A 22,785-nucleotide genomic window follows, 5' to 3' on the forward strand; every position below is an offset into this window, starting at 1 on the left:
TTGAACCTCTTGCTGAGGTGCCCGTATCTTCAGTTGTTTTGGTTATGTAATAAATCTTCAAACTTAGCTTTGGTCAGTGGTTCTTGGGGGAAGCTGTTGGGACTTCTAAAAGTGTTGTTGATTCCATAGACAAGATTGCCTAATTCACTCTATGACAGGTAAAAAGGTCTAGTCGACCTGTGACGGGATTCTGGAGAATGGTAAGCAGACTCTAGAGGTAAAATCCCGCCTTTCCAGTTGGTAGCAGAGTAGGATGGTTTATCTTCTGGAGTGAGGGTAATCTAGAAGTAGGTTGAGATTTCCCCGAGGCCCATAGAGAAGCAATGAAGAGTGTCCAGAAAGCTGCAAACGGATGGCGTTCCATGGAAACTGATGAAGAGTGACAGTGCGGCGGAAAGCAGCAGGTCTGAGGAGAGTGAGTATGAAAAGGGTCATGCGTTGTTAGATTGCGGTTATGTTGTGTTGCGGTGTTGTGTTGTCTTGCGGAGTTGAGTGCCTGTAGTGTGAAAGAGAACAGGTTGTGAGCGCGCGCAACCGGAGAAAATCTTAAGCTCGAGGGGAGTTTAAGTGGTTTGGGTGTATCGAACACTCAAAGTAATTGTCGACCATTGTAAGGGGGTCATGAGGTACCATTGATCGCCCGCAGGACCGAGATAGGGGGAACGAGTGTGTGAGTGCGTGGGTAACGGACGCTGGTCGGAAGTTGCCGTGAGTTTGTAACCTATCAGCTGAGGCAATTGTCCGGTCGTTCGCGGACAGACATTTGCCAGTTTGGTGACAATTACAGTTAGACTGTGGACGTACAGTCAGGGAAGTGGTTGCTTGGGCGGAAGTAATCATTTTCAGTGTATGATTGGGACGCATGCGTGATCGGGAAACGAGCGGAGAAAGGAGGGGAACTGCTGCGAAACGGAGGCGAGTGACGTCAGAAAGAGCCGCGCTGGGATTGGTCGGCTAGCGTGGAGCCGCGCTGGGATTGGTCGGCTAGCGTGGAGCCGCGCTGGGATAGGGCGGTTAGTGAGAAGCCGCGCTGAGATTGGTGGATTGTCATCAGGAAGTTAACGAGAGCAGTAAACAAGAATACGTTGTGAATCTTCATCATGAAATGTTTTAAAGTGTTGCGGAAATGTTTCAAGGGCGACAACAAGATAGAACCTCGGGGTGGGGAGGAGGCTCCGCCCGAGGATACTCCAGCTTTTATATGGCAACGAATGTTGGGTTACATATAAGCATGGGCGGATCTAGCGGATCTCGCGTACGCGAATTTGCGGATTTACGGATTCGCAATCCGCAAAATCCGCGAACTCTCGCAGATTAGCGGATTTTTCCGTTTTTTTTGTTGGCGAGCGTTCGCGAGGATTTGTGGACCATTTCGCAATTGCGAACTTACTTTTCGGCTCGCAACGGCCGCGACTATGTTGTTTCTACGTCTGGTTTATCATCACAGGTTCACAGCACCCTCTGTTTCACCACTGCCACCCTCTGGTACACCCATGCCACCCTCTGGTACATCCTGACTGCCACCCATTAGGTTTGTTTATCACTGTAGATTATGGGGGTGAAAAAAAGCAAGCACACCGCCCTGCTTCAACTGCCATGAATTAATTTGGGGTTGATTAATGTGTCACTTATTTTTAAACTTCCAGTCTGGCTGGCACCTGCTTCCTTCCTTATCTGTAATTTGCTTTCTGTTGCAGTGAAAGCAAGCACACCTGCCCTTCTTCAACTGCCATGAATTAATTAGGGGGGGATTAATGTGTCAGTAATTTTGAAACTTCCAGTCTGGCTGGCACCTGCTTCCTTCCTTATCTGTAATTTGCTTTCTGTTGCAGTGCAATTTTTTTTCACAGGACCTTTATGGTCTACTTGTAGCTATTCTATGAGCCTGCTGTTTGGGTCATAGCAGGGTCATGGAATAGTTGCAAATAGGCAACTGAACTCTGGAGGGGCCCCTCAGGAAGCACTAGAGTGAATGGTTACTAATGTTAAGTTTGAACTTTTGCACCTGCTGATTGCTTTCAGTTTAGCAAAAATCGTTTTTCTGCAATTTCGCGTCATTTGCGGGGCGCGAATCCGTGTGAGATGGATTTCGGAAGCCGCGAATGCGAGCGAATATACTTTTTTTTTTTTTGCGGCGTGTATGTTCGCGTGATTTTTTTCGTGTTCGCAAGGCGCTTGTAGCTATACGTTTGCGAAGTTACCCTAGCGGTCGTACACGGGCGCAGCCATCTTGTTTGCGTGACGTAATTCCGTTTCCGGCCGCTAAGTGTAATCTCGCAAAGGGTGCTGCTCGCTAGTACAATTTCGCACGTGCTCGCGAGGAAAATCTCGCGCGAACTTACCCACGCGGTCGTGAATGGGCGCGGCCATCTTGTTTCTCATTCATTGCTATGGTTCTGGGCATGCTTTGTGTATCCTCTCTGAATCTCTGCCATCCTTTGCTTTTTTTTAAGTTTATTTGATCTATTTTACTTATTATCTATCCCTCTATTTTTCTAGCTCTATATTTTTGTGTTTTCTGCTACTTTTTGTTAATTTTAAACTACTTTTTTAAACTCTTTTATTTTCTTCTTCCCTATTCTATTTCTTCTTTATTATTTAACTCATTTCTGCCCAGGCCATGGTAAAGGGAGCCGGGAAGCACCCTGAGAAGGGGAAGGGTCCCGCACCCCGTGCCCGGCTCCCGTGCGGGCTTTTGAGGGGGGAGCAAGTGATGCCACGGGAGATCTTTAGCGCGGAGGAGGTGGCCGCACTCATCTTCCACGTCCAGCGCCGCCTCCCCAAGACGATCCTGGGAGGCGGCAAGATCGCAACCGGCTATGGCATCCGGGAGCGCCGGAAGCGGTGGGAGAAGGTGTGCCGGGCCATGTTTAAGCTCTCTGGGGTCCGGCGCACCTATAACCAGGCCACCCACCGCTGGACGGATGTCATGGACCGGGAACGGGACTTGCTGGACGCGCTCGGCCTAGAGGTCCCCGGGCTTGGTGAGTAGTAGTAGCCATTTCTAGCTATTTCATCACTAATCTGTTTTATCCGGCTCTGTTATTTGCAAATGTTTGTTCTTTACCAAGAGCAATAATGCTGCCGATTACATTAGGTAAATTATATTTCAAAATCTTCTATGCATTTCAGGTGCACTGCTCTCCTTCGCAGTAGCCTTGCTTGCTACTATGCCTATTTGTTATGTATTTTGTGTTCATTTCATTGGCCTGAGAAATTATGTATGAGTGTAGTGTAAAGAACTGCGTAATGCTAGACACTAAGGGTCATATTTTCAATTACCGGCGCATCCCTGCAAAGTAGCAGGGATGCGGCAGTAATTGTGCGCCATGCCACCACCACCCATTGGCCCAAAACGTCACAGAAGCCTTACGCATCTGTGGCGTAAAGGCGGCGCATTGCTGGAGTTGCGTGCCAACGATGGCGCAGCTCCAGCAATGCTCTGGGGTGCCCTATCTCCCCAATGCTGCATCAAGCCGTACGTCGGCTTTAAGCAGGCGCAGGGTTTGAGTCACGCATCATTGTCCTAAAAGTGACTGATTGACATCTTGTACATTTCCCTCACCCACTTCTAGGATTCGTTCCTGCGCAGGAACGCCCTCCCTTGCGCCGGAACGCCCCCTGATGGTGCAGGGCTTTACAACGTGATGCATCTTCCATATGCGTTTTTTTTTAATATATACGTCGCACCATGGCGACTCTTTTGTTCTGCCGCTGCGTCACAAAAGTCACGCAACAATGGAGGAAAATGAGCCGCAAGGGACTTCTAAATCAGCCCCAACAGACTGAAGTCCAGTCCTTCCTTTAGACACATGGCTATAAGAAGAAATAGTGGTGGTGGTCGGTGGATTGATAGTTTGAGTATTCACTGATCTGCAAGCAGGATGGACTTTGTCTGTCACTTTGCGTGCTGCGGACTGCTGCCTGCCAGGCCTAGGCAAACCTTTTTAGTAGTCTGTTTATTGAGTTACATAGGAACTTTGAAAGTCAACGGTCCGCAAATCAGGCAATACGAATAACGTAGTATACCACATGAGATAGGTCAATATATCCCGTGGAATAGTTGTCTATCTATTTGCTATTTCTCAAAAATATTTTGTTATAGTTCTTTTGAAATGTTTGATTTGGTTGACAAATCTCATCCATGTTTTCTGGTCTTTCTTTCTTTCATGTTGTACATCAGCTCCCCCCAAGGGCAAGAGGACACAGGAGGAGGGTGCTGTTCAGGAGGATGCAGGCCAGGATCGGGCAGGCGAGGGCTCCTTTGCTGGCCCCAGTAAGTTTTAATTTTAATAAAGAGTACCTATTTTTTCCTAGCGTTCCTCATTCGATTTTTTCTAAATCGTCTTTGATCTTCTTGTAGACTGGATCTAAATTCTTATCCTGCCTCGACTATGACTCCCTGTGGTATTACTAGATTATTCTTATTAGTCTGTGTGTGTAGCTAACTAAGATTGCACATTTGCCAATTCCATTGGACTCCCATTCTAGTCAGCAATAGCTCTATGCACTGAATGCAGTCCTCTGGGATTGTCCATAATGTCTTTTCAAGTCTTCTAAATGTTTATGCTTTGACAATTGCCAACAATAAAAAGGTGAATGACCACCAAGAAAGAATAAGATACTACTTTACTTTTGTTTTGGATAGGAGGACAATCCATTCTACTACTGTTGCAGGGACAAATCTGCACAAACCGAACTATGAACACTAAATAGTGCATTGTTTATCAATTATAATAGGCGCAGGTAGACTTTCTTTCCACATACCTCAGTGATATCAGACTTTGAAGAACCCCCAATCTCCTTACTGACTAGATAGTGTGGCAGAGTCATTTAGCTCCCTAAGTCACCGATGATTGATCCCCAATGATCATTAGATTATCCTACGCAGGGCAAGAGTACGGAGTCACAGTCAAGAAGTGTCAGAGGCACTCATGCTTGCAAAAATTCCAAAACCTTTAGCTCATCCACTCTAGTCTGGAGGACCAAAAACCACAGAGTCTATTTAAGTTTAAAAGCTTTATTAAAACTAAACACATTTATTAAAATCAACTTTGTCATAAAAGTAACTGTTTAACTGAAAATGGAAAAGTGCTTAGTGCTAACGATTAATTGGACACATTTCTTGTGGTCGAGCTGAGCTCTCACCTGGTTTGAACTTGAGCTTGACCCTGATCGTGTTCTTAGAAGTCAAGCTTCTGTTAGGAGAAAAAGTGTTGTGTGTTAAAAATAAAAAGCAAGCATTCATCAGTTGTGCCAAAAAGTGCAGCAAGACAACAGCCTTCCCTGGAAAAAGGGACATTTTTACTGTAGAGTATACAGTTACAAATTATTACATTGTATTTCGTTTTTTTTTAACTTTCTTTATTCCTCCTAGACCAAATATTATACAGTAGTGAGTGGTGTATTCTAACATTCTAAAAATTTACTTTGTAGATGGAACATCTGGTGGCGGGGCCAGCGCGGAGGTGGTGGATGAGGAGGACAACACTTCTGGGGAGGAGGCGGTGCGAGTGCCGGACGACACCAATGTGCCTGTGAGGGTTGACACGGTGGTGGCGGGCACAGGTAAGCTATATATTCGAAAAGCGAAAGAAGGGTGTAAGTAAGTGTGGAAGGACGAGAAATTTTATGATGGCTGGCAAAGAAGAATGATATGTGTTTGCTTGGCCCCCGAGGTCGCTGGGAAGGAAAGAATATGGTATGGTGCATGGCTGGGTCAATGATGAAGCAAGGATGGGTGTGGAAGGACAACAGCCTGGGTGGGTGAAACATAAACTGTATGTGTGCATATACTTTGAATGGATGGATGCCTGGAGCATGGTATTATCTGACTCTTAGATAGCACATGTGTATCTAGAGAGAGTAGATGGTCACTGGATGAACTAAGTGTTACCTTGAAGAGCATGTAACACCGCACCCGCACGTCCGTTCCAGTGTAGGGAAGGCAAGGAAAAGAAATTGGAAATTTGTCCAATACTACCATGAATAGTAGCAATAGTTTGTATTGCAACTGCAAGCACAGCATATATCCGGTTATTACGGTGGACACTCCGTACCTCTCTTAATAACTTTAGTTTAGTAGTAGTACGTCATTCATGTGTGGGTGTATCACTGTTCACTCAATAATAAGCAAAGCACCTAAAGTCATCCCATATGTCATCAAATACATCCCATGTGAAGTGATAGATAATCTAATTATTTATCTTCTTCATTTTCCTTTTCTCGTACTCATTTGCACTGTAGGGTGAAAGGTAAATTAATTAAGCAGTAGCCCTTGTAACCGAGTATTCTCAGTGCCACCCGTAATAGAAAAGTAATAGCTTCACCACCTGCATGTACTGGACCGGTACAGTAACGCAAGTCTGTCTCACTCATCATGGTGTGCGTCTGTTTTTCTCGGGTGCAAGTTCACTGCGCTGGCATTCTGCCGGCTTGCATAAGATAACGTACCAATTTTCCGAAACAAGAGAGAAGAAGAAGAATAAGACTGGTGTACTGTCATAGTCGACTGTAATGGAAGTCCATAGTGGTCGTAGAATTTGTTCATTAAACTACCACTAATGTTAGAGCAAGGATGCAGAAGTGGGAGGTTAGATAGATACTGTCCTCAATAGTTATGTACTGTGCTTTCAATTTGCTACTTGTACTGTGACACAACTTTCGGCTCAATCACTTTGTGTTATTAATGTTAAGGAGCATTGGTTACAGACTATGTCTTTCTTTCTTCATATAGTTGCTCCTTCCAAATCGACATCACGGAGGGAGCAGGCTCGAATGGCCCGGCAACGGAGGCTGGATGCCACTGTCGCGGAATATCGGCGGCTGGTGGCCCTGGAGGAGTCGGAGGACACGCAGTCGACCGGTGCAACCACAACATCCTCGACTGGGACAGCTGCATCCTCCTCCGTGACCCCACGGGCTGCCAGCCAGCGCAGTGCTCCAGCGGTATGGAGCCGGGCTAACAAAGCCAACCGCCACCGCCAAGCAGCAGAAAGACCAGCTGCCCCCCACAGGAGCTGCAAGGCACGCCAGCGCCGCCTAGGAGTGAGAATGTCCTACCTGGAGCAGGAGGTCCATAGGTACAAGAACTTGGTGGAGGGCCTCCGCTTCGAGCATGCCACCCTCCGCAAGGAGTATGATGCCCTGGCCGCAAAATTCACCAGCACCCTCCAGTAGTGGAGTGTCCCTTGCCCTTTGTTTAGAGACTTTTGGGGGGTGGGATTTGGGAGTTGGGTGCTTTTTGGGACTTTTCAAAGACAATCGTTGGGGTTAGGGAGGGTCTTGAGGGAGATTATTTTGTTAGGGCTACATAAATATACTTTTTTAAACTTTATCTGACCATACCTGTTTTACTGCTTTTCAGTCTGGTGGGTGGGGGTGTAACAGTATGTTTGTTTTCCTGAAGAGTCCTAGGACTTTAGTAGTACTACCGTCAATCTCTCGTCTAGTCCTAATACTCCATTATACTACCTCCCACCAAACGCTTATCTTACCTGTAATTTGTGTTAGAAATTAGGGCTAGGCCCAGGGCTGGCTCCACGTGAAATGGGGATTAAGGTTGGCAATCCTGGGCGGATGAAATTTCCTCATTGCGGTGGTACTAGTGGTGTGACACAGTGGCAGTTGCATGCCTATGGAAAAAAAGAAAACGAAACCTGGTTTGTCCTTACTGTAGCATTACAACGGTTACGGTACGCTCGAGAATATAGCAGGTGACAGTACACTAGAACAGTGCCACAATGTAGCCTAACAAATGGTAAAGTATTGCAAGTATAACTAGTAATTGCGTTGTATTTATTTGACATTGGCTCCTACTACTACAAGAAATAGTACTGAAGCTGAGTAAGTCTAGAATATATCCTCGTATTCCTTCACCAGCCTGTTGCTATGACCTTATCCTCCCCAGCAAATGTGTGGAATTATTGATGTCATTTAGTCAGACATCAAGCAAAACCACACAGCCTGGGGGAAGAGGGTTAGGGTTTGGAAAATGGATGGGAATGGGGGTTTCTTTTTGGGTAGGTTTTGTTGAGAGAAGAAAAAAAAAGCACAGCATGGACAAACAATAATTGAAGATAAAGAAATCTTTGGGTACAAACTAAAGCTAACCATATGCAGTCACACTCATAGAAGAAAACAATGGATACTGTATCTGTATTCTGTATGTTGTTGGAGTTGTCCTGTTGAATTTGGTAAGTAAGTTGCATGCAGCAAACAATTCCTCTTATTAACGGCACTCCTCCATTCCAGCTGACGCTTCGTCCATCAATGTTGGTGACCACTGACAGAAGACACCCTGTCCACTGCGGATGTTGACTGAAACCCGGCCTGTAATTATTGAACGGAAAACAGGAAGTGCTATTACAATACCACTGATAAATATAAGGTATGTACGCTGTGTGGTGCAAAAAGTCACACTTTGATTTCCCTAATAGACAGTACAATATTTTTGAAATTGCGTACTCTGTCTGAGTCACCTTTTTAAGGATAAATAAGTATGGCCAAAATATTATAGCGGATCTTTCCCCTCAAGGTAGGTGTACTGTAAACTGTGTTTTAGAACAAAATTTGACCTTCCCAGCAATGCTCCCACCAAGACCCTTACTAAAGCCAGTCGCAAATGTAGAAGACCCCCAATCAGATCTCAAAAAATGAGGCCTAGCAGAAAAATGGTGACAAAACATACTTTAAAAGTAAAAGTAGGCCCAAATACACCCTTACCCACCGTGGATTGTATTCAAACCACTTGCAAGCAAGCAAAAGTATCCATAGCCAGCATCGCTCCAAGAGTGCTCTAAAACCCCAGAACTGAGTTGCAATAGAACACCCCGAAACACATGCAATCCTGCTGCTAGGGCTAACCCTAACGAACCCTAAGTTACAAAAAGTGCCAAAAGGTTTTGCCTTATGGATTCTGTCCAAAACACTTCTATCCGGTATTAGACCTTCCCAGGAATGCCCCAAGACCCGACAATACCCCCAAACAGCCAAAAAGCAAAAATCTCATACTTACAATATCTCTCGGCCTTCGGTCCAAACGCGCTGTGCAGCTAGGTCATCATCATCATAACTCCTGTTTTCCACCACGGATTTCCTGAAAAGGAAATGCAATCAAGATTAGACTGTCGCAGCAGTGCTTCGACAGAGACCCCGCAACCCACCCACAAACACCAGGAAGCCCCCCAAAACGCAACATTGAGCAAGATGTCAGAAGAAATAGCAAAAAAAAGGCTTTTCCTTATGGATTTTGTCCAAACCACTTCTATCCGGTATTAGACCTTCACAGGAATGCCCCAAGACCCGCCAACCCACCCGCAAAAAAGCACGCGACAACACCCCCAAACAGCCAAAAAGCAAAATCTCATACTTACAATATCTCTCGGCCTTCGGTCCAAACGCGCTGTGCAGCTAGGTCATCATCATCATAACTCCTGTTTTCCACCACGGATTTCCTGAAAAGCAAATGCAATCAAGATTAGACTGTCGCAGCAGTGCTTCGACAGAGACCCCGCAACCCACCCACAAACACCAGGAAGCCCCCCAAAACGCTACATTGAGCAAGATGTCAGAAGAAATAGCAAAAAAAAGGCTTTTCCTTATGGATTTTATCCAAAACACTTCTATCCGGTAATACACCTTCCCAGGAATGCCCCAAGACCCGCCAACCCACCCGCAAAAAAGCACGCGACAACACCCCCAAACAGCCAAAAAGCAAAATCTCATACTTACAATATCTCTCGGCCTTCGGTCCAAACGCGCTGTGCAGCTAGGTCATCATCATCATAACTCCTGTTTTCCACCACGGATTTCCTGAAAAGGAAATGCAATCAAGATTAGACTGTCGCAGCAGTGCTCCCAGACCCCAAAACTCACCCACAAACACCCGGAACCCCGCCAAAGAGCACCTCAAAGGCAAGCAAGTCAGCAAAAACGGCAAGAAATTTCCGCCTCATATTTGGTCCTAAACACTTTTATCCGTTATTAGAGCTTCACAGCAATGGGCCCAGAGCCGTCAACTCACCCGCAAAGAAGTAGAACACCCCCACAAGTGCTGAGTCTTTCTTCATTGGGCGTAATCCAGCCCTCTGCTTTGAGGGAAATAGGAGGAGGAGGATAGAGGAGCATGTTCTTCTGAACTTGTGAACCTGAGGAATGTAGACTGCGGCACCTTCAAATCAATAAGCAAACAAGTGAAGACAGTTCTGCTGATGGGCTTGTTTTTGGGATTAGGTGATTAAAGTTTGAATTAAATTAACTGTGCAAAACAAAGAAAGACAGACACACAGGAATAAAAGTGAATAAGGACGAAAAAGAAAGTTATTGATTCATTGTCTCATTTTCAGGGCTCGGTGTCAGGGAATAAGAAGAAGATTTCGTCATCATACTCTGCGAATTCAGGCAGGATGAGGTCAGTGTCACCGAACAGAGAACAAATCCCCTCATCTACGTTGCCGTCCTCCTCGTCTTCATGCGGCGTGCTTTCTCGTACTTTGTAATCTGGTGGTATGAGGTGCTGATTCATCTTGATCATTGTCAGCCGCTCCACATTTTTGGGCGAGAGGCGGCTCCGTTTGGGAGTTACAATGCCACCAGCAGCACTGAAAACACGTTCAGAAGACACACTTGCGAGTGGGCAAGACAAATAGTTTATAGCCAGGTTGGAGAGCTGTGGCCACAATTGTTTTTTCCCATGCCAATACTGCAATGGCTCATCATTAAGAAAGACCTCTGTTGAGTCATTCAGATAGTCCTGCACCATCGACTCAAGGTCCCCAACGGTTCCTCCACTTTGCTTACTTTTTGCTGTGCCTGTGACATTTTTTCGAGAACCATAACCAAGCAAAGTTAGCCAATCCTCTACAGCAGCCACTGTTACTGTTGTGTGTGGTGCAGATGATCCGGTTGCCGGTGTCTTTAACGGCTGAGAGGTCACTTGTGCCACAGCCACAGGTGCAGAAGTGGATTCTTTTGACTGAGGATGGCCTGCTGATGCTGATGCTGATGTACTGCCTTCTCCTTCAATATCCTGCCGTTCTTTTTCAAACCTCTTGGCTGACCAGGCTAGCCAACGTTTGTACTTTTTAACATCTTCATCAGCAAATGAAAGAATGCTTGGCCTGCCAGTGCCTTTTTGTAGCGTGGATCCAGAATAGTAGCACAAATGTAATGCTGTTCTGAGTTGATCTTTTTAAGACGTTCATCACCACGTAGGCGCTCTAATAATTTCTCCGACAAAAGAAAAGGGTCTTTGTTTTTTTCATCTTTTTCTAACTCAGAAGACACCGCCTTCAGTTGGTGCTCCAGCATGCACAACAATGGGATAGCTTGTCCCAAATTACAGTCCTCCTGGCTGACTGCACGCGTGAAGAACTCAAAAGGACGAAGCATGTCTGTCAGGCTTTTAACTATGTCCCATTGCGCCGCACCCATCCGCAGGTCCTTCTGAGCTGTACCCTCTGTTAAGAAATAGTGATCGAGTACCGTATACTGCTCATACAGACGCTCAAGCATGTAGAAGGTTGAGTTCCAACGTGTTGCCACCTCCTGGATGAGTGCTTTCACTGGCATTTGACGTTCAAGTAGCAGCCTCCTCAGATGCTTCCGGGCCTTAAAAGAATGGCTGAAATGGTTGCACATTTTGCAGCAGGTGCCATTACCTCGAACGCTGTACTGTCTCTATCACTCAAGAATTTTTGAACTACCAGGTTGATACAGTGCGCCAAACACGGCACTCTGAAATATGCACCCATCGCCATGGCCTTAACTACATTGGCGCCATTATCCGTGGAAACATAACCAATCTGGCGTTTTTTTGGGGACAGCCAGTGAAAGACCTTTTTGTTAAACTCGTCCAAAATGTTTTCTGCTGTGTGACTTTTCTCCAAGCCAAACATGGCTAGTGTTGCATGTTTCTGAGCAGCTTTAAAAACTTGGTCCGGGTCAACACCTGCGTTTAGCTTTGCTTTAACACCTGAAAAAGAGACCCAGTGTGCAGTGATGCACATGTAATCAGCGCCTGCTCCACTGGTCCACATGTCTGTTGTCAGATGTATAGTGTGAACAGCACTCTTCTGCAAAGCTGCCCCAATCGCCTCCAGCACATCTTCATGTAGTGCTGGAACCGCAACTCTGGCAAAATAGAACCGGATAGGAACCTTTCATTTAGGGCAGAGCGTTGCCACTAATTATAGAAAACCTACCGCTTCTACAAAAGAAAAAGGGAGAAGGTCCACAGCTAGCATTTTAGCCAGCTTAGTGTTATACAGACGCGTCAGTGGGTGGTTGCGTTCATATGGCGCGTCTGAAGAAAACATGGTTCTAATGTTGCCCTGGACCAAGCATTTACGGGATGATAATGACTTCGTTGACCCAATTATGCTCGCTGGTGAACTTTTGCGCATTGGTGTCTCACTCGCTCCAACACTCTTAGTGTGCCTCACACGGGGTGTGCTGCTGACAGGGGTACTGGGTGTAAGTGAAGTGTTTGACACGTCTTCTTCCTCCTCGTCATCATCAGATGCAATATCAACGTTTTCTTGACTTCCAATTCGGGATTCCTTGATCGCATCTAGGTGCGCAAACCATTGGACAGTGTGCTGTCTCTCAAGATGACCTCTCTGGCCTCCGGTACCATAGTTGGTACCTGACTTACCACGACTAACTGCAAGCTTACAAAGGGTACAAAGGGCAAACTTTTCCCTTTTTGGGCAAACAGTAAAGAAGTCCCAAACTGGGGACTTGAAGTGTCTGTGGGGCCTGGAGGAGGCGGCGATACTGGTGGTGGTGGTCATGCTGCTAATGCCAGATGAAGTGGAGGAACTGGATTGCCCATCTTTTGTACGTTGTGCACTTTCACCACCACTAATTAAGGTCGAGGTGGATGGAGGTCCCTTCTTGTGAGAAAGAAATATGGAAGCGGTACGAGTTGGTGTACTTAACTCCAATGATTGTGGTGTTTCCACTGCCTCCTCGTCGACAACATCATCATCATCACGCTCAGCAGATTTTCGGGCTAGGGTCAAAATGTCTGTTTGCTGCATGCCCGCTGGGGCTGCAGTGACCTTTATGATGACTGGGTCATCGTTGTCTGAGTCTTCATCAGCAGTAGTATCCGCCACTTCTTGTTGAGCCTCATCATCACACTCCATAACTCTGAGACTTTGGACGAGCTTCCTTTTACGCTTAACTACCTTTGTCAGATCATGTGCCTCACTCTCAGACGGCAGTGGTGCTGGTTCCCAATTTTGATCCGTATCATCAGAAGGAGGTGTGCTTGAAGAAGATGTAGACACCACCCTTGATCTCTTCCTTGCTAGGGTTGTGGAAGACAATGAATGATCATCAGGAGGAGTGTCTTCCTCAAATGATACCTCGCCTTGATTGTCGATTTCCTGATGTGCCCCTACTTCGGGAGGAACAACTATTGTGGGCACTTGTGACCCTCCATGCACCTCTGCTTGCGCATCTCCTTGCGCTGCCTCTCCTTCCACATGTACTTGGGCTTGTACTTGCACATGTGGTTTTTGTTGCGGCTGTGGTTGTTCAACACTCGTCAGATGAGTTACAACAACCTGTGTTGATTGAGGGACATTGCTGCTACTGTCTTGCGATGAGCCAACATCACTGGTCGATGGTGATTGAACAACTAGACTAAGTGCCTCTGCAGCACTGAAGGGCTTGGACTTAAGTTGGCGTGGTGGTGGTGGTGGCGGCACTGAGCCCAATGGAGCGGGGGTGCTGCTCCCAGCTTGGTCCCCAGCAGATCCCGCTGCTGCTGCAGGCATACTTTTTTTTTTACTCCCAAAAAAAGGGGCGGCCGGCACACCAGTCTCCTTGGTAACTTGCTTCTTCTGCTCCTTACTGGCAACTTTCTTGCTAGAGGAGCTACGGGTAACTTTTTTTGGGGCCATCTTCTTCAGAACAGCAGGCAGCAGTTGCACGAGTTGCAGAGTTGTCTGTGTCCAGACGTGACGTCGCGTGACGTTATGCTGCACACACACACCGCTGCAGGACTTCTTCCTGGCACTGGTGGTTCTCTAGAGTCTTGTGCACCTAAAAGCAATGGAAGACAGAGGAACATCAGTTCAGTTATACACCCCAAAAAATGGAAAAACACAGAAAAATAAGCACAATCCCATGCCATCCATGATGTTTACATTCAAGACACCACACAGAAAGACTAGGCCCATGCAACACTGAGTCACTACCCCTGGGGATAATGGATGAAAAGTAGGCTAAATAAGTGCAGGCCTCAGACACTGCCTCTCTTCAAAATGGCCCCTTGCACCCCAAGCACATGTTGCCTGTACCAGCCAGCACTCAAGATGGCCACCACCACCCACATGGCCAGTCCACATCAACAGTACACCCCAAAAAAACAGAAAAACACCCCAAAATCACCACAATCCAATGCCATCCAGGATGTTTACATTAAAGAGAGTGAGACCCCACAGGCACACTCAGTCCATGCACCACTACCCCTGGGCAAAAGGCCACACCAGCAGCCCCAAAAAAACGACAAAACCACAAAAAACAGCACAATCCCAGCCCATCCATGGCCTCAATGGTGTTTAAATTCAAGAAGACACCCCACAGAAAGACTAGGCCCATGCAACACTCACTAACCCTGGGCATAATGGATGAAAAGTAGGCAAAATAGGTGCAGGCCTCAGACACTGCCTCTCTTCAAAATGGCCCCCCCTTACACCCCAAGCCAGTCCACATCAACAGTACACCCCAAAAAAACAGAAAAACACCCACAAATCACCACAATCCAATGCCATCCAGGAGGTTTACATTAAAGAGAGTGAGACCACACTACAGGCACACTCAGTCCATGCACCACTACCCCTGGGCAAAAGGCCACACCAGCAGCCCCCAAAAAAAGACAAAAAAACACAAAAAACAGCACAATCCCAGCCCATCCATGGCCTCAATGGTGTTTAAATTCAAGAGGACACCCCACAGAAAGACTAGGCCCATGCAACACTCACCACCCCTGGGCAAAGGGCCCCACCAGCAGCCCCAAAAAAACGACAAAAAACAATAAAATCAGCACAATCCCAGCCCATCCATGGCCTCAATGGTGTTTAAATTCAAGAAGACACCCCACAGAAAGACTAGGCCCATGCAACACTCACTACCCCTGGGCATAATGGATGAAAAGTAGGCAAAATAAGTGCAGGCCTCAGACACTGCCTCTCTTCAAAATGGCCCCCCCTTACACCCCAAGCCAGTCCACATCAACAGTACACCCCAAAAAAACAGAAATACACCCACAAATCACCACAATCCAATGCCATCCAGGATGTTTACATTATAGAGAGTGAGACCACACTACAGGCACACTCAGTCCATGCACCACTACCCCTGGGCAAACAGCCACACCAGCAGCCCCAAAAAAACGACAAAAACCACAAAAAACAGCACAATCCCAGCCCATCCATGGCCTCAATGGTGTTTAAATTCAAGAGGACACCCCACAGAAAGACTAGGCCCATGCAACACTCACCACCCCTGGGCAAAGGGCCCCACCAGCAGCCCCAAAAAAACGACAAAAAACAATAAAATCAGCACAATCCCAGCCCATCCATGGCCTCAATGGTGTTTAAATTCAAGAAGACACCCCTCAGAAAGACTAGGCCCATGCAACACTCACTCCCCTCAGAAAGACTAGGCCCATGCAACACTCACTACCCCTGGGCATAATGGATGAAAGGTAGGCAAAATAAGTGCAGGCCTCAGACACTGCCTCTCTTCAAAATGGCCCCTTGCACCCCAAGCACATGTTGGTTCTCTAGAGTCTTGTGCACCTAAAAGCAATGGAAGACAGAGGAACATCAGTTCAGTTATACACCCCAAAAAATGGAAAAACACAGAAAAATAAGCACAATCCCATGCCATCCATTATGTTTACATTCAAGACACCACACAGAAAGACTAGGCCCATGCAACACTGAGTCACTACCCCTGGGGATAATGGATGTAAAGTAGGCTAAATAAGTGCAGGCCTCAGACACTGCCTCTCTTCAAAATGGCCCCTTGCACCCCAAGCACATGTTGCCTGTACCAGCCAGCACTCAAGATGGCCACCACCACCACCCACATGGCCAGTCCACATCAACAGTACACCCCCAAAAAACAGAAAAACAGCCAAAAATCACCACAATCCAATGCCATCCATGATGTTTACATTAAAGAGAGTGAGACCACACCACAGGCACACTCAGTCCATGCACCACCACCCCTGGGCAAAAGGCCCCACCAGCAGCCCCAAACAAACGACAAAAACAACAAAAATAAGCACAATCCCAGCCCATCCATGGCCTCAATGGTGTTTAAATTCAACAAAACAGTTGTATCATGCACCCATAACCAACCCTGGTCCTACTGGATACTGTGGCTACCCACAATATAATTTATTTAATGTTCTGAAAAAGTTCCAAAATTGTAGTTGCAGCAACTGTAATGCCCCAAACAAACTTACTTGTGAAAGTTGATTTCTAATCCAAAAGTGATCCAAAGAAAGTCAAAAAGGCCTCAAATCCAAATATCCAGCAGCACCCACAAAAAGTAATCCTTCCAGCTCCAGATCCAAATGAAAGTGACCAGGAGATGGACAAAGCACTGGGAGGAGCCTGCTGGACAGGAACAGGAAGTTGGAGACTGTGGGGCACTTCCTTCCCTCCCCCCCCCAAAAATGGACTCCTTGCAAAAAAAAAGGCCATGCAAATGTCAACCTGAGGAGTGATTCTGATAAAAATCATCATTTTCTGAAGGTTTATCCTGTTTGCTGGTGGATTTCTTGTGCAGAATTGCAAAATCTCTATTTCGCGAGTGCGAGATTGTTCCTTTCCGCCGCAACTACGTGTTCGCAATTGCGAACTCTCGCGAGGTGTGCTGTGCAAGGTGGCAAGCCGCGATTACGTATTCGCGGGCGCCAAACTCCCGCGGGATCACGCAGCAAGATCCAAAATGGCGCAGCACTCGCAAAATATGATCGAGAAAAACAACTCGGCAAACGCTTAATGACGGAAAGTGAACGCCATGCACCACGCCGCGCGCCGCAACCAAGCAAAAAATCCGCCGCGAGCGGATTTACGGATTTTCGACAAATTCGCGAGAGTTCGCGGATTGCGAATTTGCCAAAAATCCGCGAGCGGAGCGGATTTTACGCCCATGCTTAGTTACATACCATATTGTGGCTTAGTACCTGGTGTAAGATGACAGATGGAAACGAAGAATTGACATTTCCTAAATATGGAACGTTTAGACTAGAGGTGTTGTATCAGTTGAAAGCGATTATGGCTGCGTTGTGACCGTTGCCCAGACCAACACAGTTTGAAGCACTAAATGCATGGATCAGGGCAGCCCATCAACGGAACCGAGATAGGAGACAAGAAAGAGTGAAGCGATCAGTTAGGGCGGTTCAAGATGCGAGATGGGATGCATTGGCCAAAAGGTGGAGGGTACAGACCATTGAAGGAGATAGGCTGTACCCGTTGTTGGTAAATACGGGAGATGCACAGAGGAAAAGTACGGAGGATGAGGACAGTGAGACAGACGACAGCCTAATAGAGAGGCTGTTGTCAGAGAGACCACCTCCATACAATCCCGAGTTGGGGGGCACGCCAACATCAGCCAAGAACTGGGAAGTTCCTGACGGGGATGGTGGGGTTAAAATGGTGAGTGAGTCGAGTACCTTAGGGGACAAGTTTTGCCCAGTGAAGGGAGAAAAGGCACCGCCACCTTCCCCAGTGGCGAGAGTAGTGGGAAGATTTACAGTACAAAAAGTTAGGGTAGAAGAGGGCGTCAACTCTCAGAAACTGCCAGATGCTCTTACGGTACCGGTTACCATAGGTCCCATAGTATCAGTGTACAATCCAGAACAGAAACAATGCGAGGGTCCGCCACAAGGAGAGAGCGAGAGATGTGTCAGTGAGGACAGGAGTAACGTGGTGGATGGGTGGAGGCAGTTGCCAAGGCCCATAGAAAGAAGCACTCCTTTGGCAGCATCAGCAGACTCCTCGGAAGAGCAGGGGGGTTGGAGGGGACCAATGGATCTGAGGGGACCGAGGCCGAGGTCGATGAGAGAATTAAGGCCAGATTTGAGAACTTGGGAGACCATTGTAGACACTCAGAGCAATAGATCAGCGAATGAATTTGGGTCTGGAGGCCAGGAAAGTAGGAGGGTGTCCCACTGCGCACCTAGTGAAAACAGGCAAGAATGGGAACGAGGAAGTGCGGAGAATAGGGGGGCATCCCACCACACCTCCGGAGACAGCATAGAAGAGTGGAACCGTGAAGGCTGGGAAAACAGAAGGGTTCCTCCTAACACACCTGAAGAAAACAGACGAGAGAGTCAGGACTGTGGCGGGAGGGACTCTAATGGGACTTCTAGTCAAGGTACATTGAGGGCTGCAATTAAGGCAAGAAGGATAGATGTGCTGAGGCTGAAATCAGAAGTGGAGGAAATAGTGGAAGGTACATTGCCACTAGAAAGAATAGAACTCTATGAACCAGACGAGCTGTTGTTTGTGGCTAAAGATGTTACCCGGAGAGCTAGGACAGCCCATGAGAAACTCTCTGAACTAGCGAATAAGTATGCTGTGGATTTGACAAAGACAAAAGCGCTGCAGGGTGGCCATAGGTTGCAGTACTCGGACCAAGATCTAGAAGAAAAGAGGGTGATCGGATTAAAAACCCACATCAGGGAACTGATTGTGGGAATCCGAACGTGGTCAAATTTGGAGAAGTGGGAAGAAAGGTGGTCAAAGAAGAAGACGGTTAGACGAAGTGTTATTGAGACATCCACGGGAGGAGGATTGATGCATACAGAAGCATACCCCTTGCGGGAGGTGGCTCATGGGGGCTATGTACATGTACCCTGAGTAGGGGAGATCTGGCTGCCTTTACGAACACATTTCCAAAGTTGCGTGAGAGTCCAGTGGAATGGTACAAGCAGGTAGAGAGGTTCGTTAAAATCTCAAAGGTGCTGTGGATTGATTTGAACACGCTGTTTGACATTGTGGTTCCAGGTGATTTGTGGTTAGCATGTAAGGTCAGTGTGGAATGGCCCACAGCGGAGCCAGAGCGAGATGCTGCCACAAATGGACCGTCACCCAGGGTAATGGCAAAGTATGAGCAAGCGATCACGTGGTTAAAAACCAAGGTGCCACCGCAGGACATTGACTGGGAGACCAAGGGTAGATATAGCGACCCTGAAAAAGACGACCAGGTGCCATCAATGTAACGAGGTCGGGCATTGGAGACGCGAGTGTCCCTATAACCCAGACAATCAGGTACAGGAGGAGGAGGAGGAGGAAGTCCAAGCCCCTCCAGTACGGAAGGTGACTGTAACAAAACACCAGACGACCAAAGGGGGGACTTCAGCCCCTAGGGCTCCGGTTCCCCAGCCCCCGAAGATATCAGCAGGGAACAAGGTTTACAAGCAGATGCCTTTCATAGTCGAAGGGGACGAGTGTTATTACTTTGACCCCGAGACAGGACGATACCTGGAATGGGAGGAGGGTTGTACCCTGGGAGCGGTGCTGGAGGTAGATCAGAGAGGACCATTTGTGGAGGCAGATGTAGATGGACATCCCACCACCTTTTCGGTTGATACTGGTGCTTCTCGCTCTACTGTGCGATCTGCGGTAGTCCCTAACTTACCCCTTTCAGGACAGACCATCCAAGTGGTAGGAGTCGCAAACAGGAGAATGACAAACCCCCTGACTGAGCCAGTCCCTGTGAAGATCGGAAGTTTCAGAGATAGACACCAGTTCGTAGTGTGTGACTCCAGTCCTGTGTGCCTGCTAGGAAGAAACCTTTTGTGTAAACTCAATTGCACCATCTATTGTACCCCAAAGGGAGTGGAGCTACAGACTAACGATGACGATGCTGACTTTAAAGTTGCAAATACGCATGTGTGCATTGAACTGTACCCTGCTTTGACGGTGGAGGAACTCCCTTGGGACTTGAGAGATTCAGTCTCACCGGAGGTCTGGGACTTCACAGGGGAGGAAATTGGATTGATTAAAGGAGTAGAGCCAGTCAGAATTCAAGTAAGGCCGAATGCTGAATTCCCAAGAACACCCCAGTACAAGTTGACCCCGGAAACAATTGCAGGGATAAGACCCTTGATTGAGTCCATGATTAGACAGGGAATTCTAAAGGAGGTCATGGGCAGTCCCTGTAACTCTCCGATAATTGGGTTGCAGAAGCCAAGTGGGAAGTTCAGGATTGTGCAGGATTTACGAAAGATTAACAACATAGTTGTTCCATGCTGTCCAGTGGTACCGAATCCATCAGTGATACTGTTTCAGATACCGTTCCGAGCTGAACGGTTTTCTGTGATTGATTTGTGTCAGGCTTTCTTTTCCATTCCATTGCATGAGGAGAGCCAATTTCTTCTTGCGTTCAAAATAGAGAGTCGCGTTTTAACATGGTGCCGTATCCCCCAAGGGTATGCAGAGAGTCCATCGATATTTAATCAGTTGCTGAAAAGGAATCTTGAGAGTCTGGTACTGCCGCAGAACTCGGTTCTTGTGCAGTACATAGACGACCTCCTTGTTGCGTCAGACACAGAAGATGCTTGCAGGGTTGACACCATTGCCTTGCTGAACCATTTGGGAGAGAATGGACACAAGGTGTCCCCTAACAAGTTACAGTACTGCCTGCAAGAAGTGCAGTATCTGTGTCACAGAATAGAAAAGGGAAAAAGAAAAGTGTCACCTGACCGGATTGAGACGATCATGAGAATGACTGTGCCCTCGACCCAAAGAGAGGTTAGGATGTTCCTAGGCATGGTTGGCTACTGCCGACAGTGGATTGCTAACTTTTCTCTGAAGGCGAAGCCATTGCAAAAACTGACGCACAAGGACGTGAGTGATCCGGTACCATGGGACACAGATTGTATGATGGCCTTTCTCGAGCTGAGAGAGGACTTGTGTCGCGCTCCGTCTCTGGGAATGCCCGATTACACTAAATCATTTGCATTGTTCTGCAGCGAGAGAGAGGGGTGTGCTTTGGCAGTCCTAGTGCAGGATCATGGAGGAGTTCGTAGACCAGTTGCATTCTTCTCGGCTACTTTAGATCCAGTAGCCGTAGCGTTGCCCGGATGTCTCAAATCCGTTGCTGCAACAGGTGTCAGCATTGAAAGGTGTGAAAGCATCGTGATGGGATATCCTCTGACCGTGCATGTACCTCATTCTGTGGAATTGTTGATGACCAGGACCAAGACGCAGCACTTGACCAACAACAGGCTGACACGCTACGAGCAGGTTATACTTGCTGCGGAGAATGTGACTCTCAGGAGGTGCTCTGTTTTGAATCCTGCTACCTTGTTGCCATTGCCCAATGATATAGAAGATGATTGGGAAGACCATGATTGTCTTGATGTGACCGAACTATGTACCAAACCTAGACCGGATATTGTTGATGAGCCATTGACGGACCCAGATGAAATTTATTTTGTGGATGGCTCATGTGTAAGAGACAAGACTGGTCAGTTGAGAGCAGCGTTTGCTGTCTGTACTATTTCTGGAATAATCGAAGCAGCCTGCCTGGAAGGAGTACACTCCGCGCAGGTGGCTGAGATTATTGCGTTGACGCGTGCCTGTCTGGCAGCCAACGGGATTCGGATCACCATATTCACTGACGGCCAATACGGGTTTGGGGTGGTTCATGACTTCGGTCAATTGTGGTCTCAGAGGGGTTACATGACATCATCGGGCTCCCCAATCAGGAATGGCGAATTTATCAGGTTATTGCTGGAGGCCTTGCAAGGTCCTGCAGAGATAGCCGTGGTAAAATGCACAGCCCATACCAAAGGTACAGATTTTGTGAAAATGGGGAATCGTTATGCTGATGAAGTTGCACGATATTGTGCGGAGCAGGGACACTCCTTTACTGAACAAACAATTGAGGGACCAAAGGAAAGAACCGAACTAAGCATGATGCTTGAGGTGGCAGACACATGGGAAGAGTTGAGAGACATGCAAGGACAGGCATCAGACTATGAAAGAAGGGTGTGGGAATCGGCTGGTTGTGTCAAAGGAGAGTTGGACATGTGGGTTTCGGCTGATGGAAGAGCTGTGTTGCCGAATGAGTTGGTGAGTGCAATGGCACGACAGATACATGGCCCTGTGCATCTGGGAAGGGATGCAATGATGCGTGTGTTTAGGCAAACATGGTACAATCCGAAATTTAGACAGGCTGCGGAAGCGGTATGTCAGAGATGTGTAACATGTCAACAGCTGAATGTTGGGAAAAGAACACCGGTTACATTGAGTCACATTGGGAGGTCCGGAGGACCTTTCTATAGGATGCAAATGGATTTCATTGAGATGCCGAGGTGTAACCGCCTCAGATATGTCTTAGTGATTGTGTGTGTGTTCTCTAGATGGGTTGAGGCATATCCCACTCGTAGGTGCGATACACTCACGGTAGCGAAACTATTGTTGAGGGAATTGGTGCCACGATTCGGGGTTCCGACCTCTTTGGAATCGGACAGAGGAAAACACTTTAATAGCGAAGTTGTGAAGATGCTCTGCTCTGCCCTGAACATTGACCAGAGACTGCATTGTAGCTACCGCCCAGAGGCTTCTGGCATAGTGGAGCAAATAAATGGAACTCTAAAAGCCCGAATGGCAAAAGTGTGCACATCCACATCCCTGAAGTGGCCCGATGCATTGCCATTGGTACTAATGAGTATGCGTAGTACCCCAGACAGGAGGACAGGGCTCTCACCGCATGAAGTACTGATGGGGAGGGCTATGCGAC

Source organism: Lissotriton helveticus, chromosome 12, assembly GCF_964261635.1.
Source record: "Lissotriton helveticus chromosome 12, aLisHel1.1, whole genome shotgun sequence".
NCBI lineage: Eukaryota > Metazoa > Chordata > Amphibia > Caudata > Salamandridae > Lissotriton > Lissotriton helveticus.